Source organism: Sciurus vulgaris (genome assembly GCF_902686455.1).
Source record: "Sciurus vulgaris genome assembly, chromosome: 7".
Taxonomy (NCBI): Eukaryota; Metazoa; Chordata; class Mammalia; order Rodentia; family Sciuridae; genus Sciurus; species Sciurus vulgaris.
In genome coordinates, this window is record NC_136467.1 from 65,149,835 (window position 1) to 65,154,234 (window position 4,400).

The 4,400-nt window shown below is 40.7% G+C and overlaps 1 pseudogene across 1 annotated transcript; it reads right to left on the reverse strand.

Moving 5' to 3' along the window:
• Window positions 1-2,035: 2,035 nt before the first annotated feature.
• LOC306665141 (intraflagellar transport protein 20 homolog) lies at window positions 2,036-2,735 on the reverse strand (annotated as a pseudogene). The gene has a single exon. The product of its transcript is annotated as an intraflagellar transport protein 20 homolog (transcript).
• Window positions 2,736-4,400: the final 1,665 nt, after the last annotated feature.

The following is a 4,400-nucleotide window of genomic DNA, read 5'->3' on the forward strand; positions in this document are numbered from 1 at the left end:
AAGAGTCCCCAAACTCCCCTGATTCTTGTTCAGTGGAATTTGCCTGATGATTAGATTGTTATGCTAAATAAGAAAGGTGATTTTTTTTTTTGTTAAACAGTTAAAACTTATCAGCGGAGTCTAATTCAATGACAAAGGTTTACTTAAAGAATTTTGACAAAAACCACACTTGGGATTAGCAAATTCTTCTCTTATTACTTCCTCTCTAGAACCAAGGGGCCAAGATTGACTTGGTAAAGCTTTTCTGATGTTTAGATTTTAAATCAGGGAAAAACTACCTCCAGCCTGGTATCTTTTGGAGCAAAACAAAGGGAGACATGTGGCCGACGCTGAGGGAGGGAACATGGGACTGTGGTTTGGGATCGAATAGGACCAAAAAAGCAAAATTCCCAGTCAGGAGGGAAGGAGAATGTCAGAGGCCGAGAGTTAAGAGACAGTCAGGGAACCTGGAGTGAATCGGTATTTGTTCATTTGGATATGTAAAGCAGCTCAGGGACAGGAAAACAGGTGCAATATGAATGCATTAATGAAATGAAATATGAGGCTTGACCTATGAATAAATATTAGGAATAAAAGCATTTAAAATTGTATCTTGGTTTTAGGGCATTTACTCTGTCTGGCAACTAATTCACCATTTTCATGGTCACACACACATGGCTTGTCAGCTTTGGATCAGCTTGAGACTCACTGACTGAAGACCTCCTGGTCTATGTGCCTCCCCCTCCCCCTTTTACTACTTAGTCTTGTTTCTCTTATGAACGGTCTGTCTAAATTATAAAAAACAAGATTCTTTATTATACGGATTCAGACCATCCCCAGGACTTAGAACTCAGGTCCCCAACAACAACCTTAGATGTTGGTCCGCCCGTGTCTTCCAGAAGAGGAGCTGATGGCACCTGCGGTTTGACTACAGAACTTATCCCAGGCTAGTGATTGAAACCTGGTAGGGAAAAGGATATCATTAGTTTCTCCGTTAGAAATGTGACATGTCACCAGTTGAATGGAGGCGCCCTGCCCCTGTCAGAGCAGATCTTTGGGGGAGAACACAGGGACATGAAACATAGGGACATGGGCTCTCTGGCCTGGGACACTGAGCGCAGAAAGGGGCTCTCCACAGTGAAGGACATGGCTCGCCACCCTTCTGCACAAGTACTGAAAAGCTTTCTGACTTCAGGAAGACCACTGGCGGGGACCAGCTTAGTTCCCCTGGGGGCTTAGTTCCACCCCAGGAGTGCTCAGCCTTTCATTCAGCCTTGCCCGCAGCCCACTGCCCGCTATGGTGTCCTATGTTTAGCCTACCCTCTCCACACTGGCCATTGAGGCTGCTGGTCTGCCTTGGCCTCTTTAGAAATCCAAGGAATTGTTCCCCTGAGTCTTAGTCCATGAATAATTTAGCTTTTCAGGTCAATCTCAGAAGATATAGAAATAAATTCAAAAAAATTTTCCACATCGAGTTGATAGAAAACTGTTGTTCTTCCCACTCAACATTAAATCAAGGTCTTCTCACCCCCAAACAGCATAATAACCTGTTAGCTACAGTCCTACTAGTTTTAGGTATTTGGAAGTTTTTGGTTTACATTAAATGGTACCCCTCAGGGTTAAGATAGAAATAGAAATCTACTTGAAAATTTCACAAAAGAATCAACAAATATAAAAGGTCTTTTATAATCAAATAAATGAAAACTAAAAATAAATTGAAAGTAATAATATTTGAAAGAAAGAAATTCAATGAATTGTCATTTAGCTTCTGAGCCTTTGTGAAATTCCAAGATGTCAAGTAGGTGTTTTTTTTTTTTTTTTTTGAAAATGATAGTTTATTGCTTTTCTTTCCAAGCTTTGTGAATTTACAAAAAAGCAGATCAAAGTTTACAGACTGCTTCATTCATACTAAGAATGTAAGAGGACACAACCTGCCCTTCATGGCCACTGGCAGTAGCTGTTCACTAATGACTCATTCGAGTCCTACCCCTGGACTGCATTACTGCCCTCAAGAGGGCTGTGTCCCTTACACACTGTCATGACATGTAGGCCATTAGTCCAGTCACTGGAATGGTACACAGGTTTCTTTGGTTTGGGGGGCTTTTTTTGCCTTTCTAGTATAAAATGAAATTTTCAGTTCATTTCTGAAAAATAAATTGGTCGATAAATTCATTTTGTTCTGCTTCTACTTTACACAAAGCTTCATATTCAACCTGATTCCTTTCTAGTTGTATTTTCTTTTCGGCTATTCGTGCTTGAAGTTGCTGCTTTTGGGCTTCTCTCTGCTTTGCTACAGATTTGAGCAAGTTCTGAGCACCAATGGCCTTCATCTTTTCGTTTTCTGCTTCTTTTGCAAGTTGGTCAACAAGCTCAATTAGACCACCAACTATTTTCTGAAACTGGCCAATTTTATCCACGAACTCCTTGCACTCTTCCTTGAGCTCTATGGTCTGTTGGGTAACCTCTGGGTCTAACACCCGAAACTTGTTCAGCTCATCGAAGTGCAGCCCTGCTTCACCCAGGATGTCCTTGGCCATAGCTGTTTCCCTTCCAGGTTCCCTACAGAAGTTCTGTTCTGGAGGGGTGCAGTGGCAGAAGAGGTGTGTCATAGGAGCAAGGGTCAGGAAAGAATGAAGTCCAGTTGCTTGTCACAGGCATCGTTCATTCAACACACATTTATTGAGTGCCTACTACATGCCAAGACTGCTAGATGCTGGGGGTACAGAGATGAATGCAACATAGTGCCTGGGGAGGAGCACATAGTTTAACTGCCAACCCCGTAACACCAGCGGGCCGCAGCCCAGGCTGACGTTGACAGGCAGCTTCTACCTCCAGTTAGCTGCAGCCTGTACGCAGGCAGCTAACTCACCCCAGCTGCTGCCACGGTTACAGGATCTGCTTACCATGGCATCACTGCCTGACACTGGAAGGACTTGCCTCAAGTAGGTTTTTACCTACCATTTACATTTATTTATTTTTTATTTTTTTATCTTTACAGACTGCATTTTGATTCATTGTATACATATGGAGTACAACTTTTCTTTTCTATGGTTGTGCACCATGTAGATTCATACCATTTGTGTAATCATACATGTACATAGGGTAATGATGTCTGTCTCAGTCCACATCTTTCATACCCCTGGCCCCTCCTCCCTCTCATTTCCCTCTACGTAATCTAAAGTTCCTCCATTCCTCTCTCACCCCTCAATCCCCTACCCCCATTATGTATCATCATCCACTTATCAGGGAAAACATTTGACCTTCGGTTTTTGGAATTGACTTATTCACTTATCATGATATTCTCCAATCCATCCATTTTATTTGTGAATGCCATAATATTATTCTTCTTTATGGCTGAATAATATTCCATTGTGTATATATACCATATTTTCTTTATCCATTCATCTGTTGAAGGGCATTTTGGTTGGTTCCACAATCTTGCTATTGTGAACTGAGCTGCTGTGAACATTGATGTAGCTGTGTTACTGTAGTATGCTGATTTTAAGTCCTTTCGGTATAAACCAAGGAGTGGTATAACTGGGTCAAAAGGTGGGCCCATTCCAAGTTTTCTGAGGAATCTCCATACTTCTTTCCAGAATGGCTGCACCAATTTGCAACTCCACCAGCAATGTAAAAATGTGCCTTCTTCCCCACATCCATGCCAACATATTGTCCCCCAACTTATTAGTAATATCTTGAAGATTTTTCTGTCATATCATACAGATCTTTCACGTTGTTTTAATTGTTGTATAATAACTGATTACATACATATAACACAATTTATTGCCCCTTCATATTCCTGATGGGCATTTAGATTATTTCCATTTTTAAAATTATAAGCAACACTGCCATAAAAAGTTGGCTTAGGCAAGTACTCTATGACCAGCTACATTCCCCAGCCTTTTAAAATTTTATTTTGAGACAGGGTCTCACTAAGTTTCCTAGCCTGGTCTTGGACTTAGGATCCTCTTGCCTCTCCTCCCAAGTAGCTGGGAATTATAAGTGTGCACTCCATGTACAACTACACCTATATACAATCATAGGTGTACATAGCAAATGGATTACAGGCATGTGCCACTGTACCTCATGGAATATGGTTTATTTATTTAGTGTAATTATTTTGAAATTCATCTGTATTCTGATGTGTATTAATAGTTTATCTCTTTAATGCTGAGTAGTATTTCATTGTATGTCATCATTTATTTATCCATTTATCTATGGATGGACTTTTGGACTGTTCCCAGTTTTTGGATATTACAAATGAAACTGCTGTGGACATTCATATACAAAGTCTGTGTGTGAAATGTGCTTTAATTCCCTTCAATAAATACATAGGAGTAGAATGGCTCCATCAGATATTTAACTTTTTATGCAGTGGTCACATTGTTTGGAAAGTGGTTGCACTGTCTATGTTTGCACTG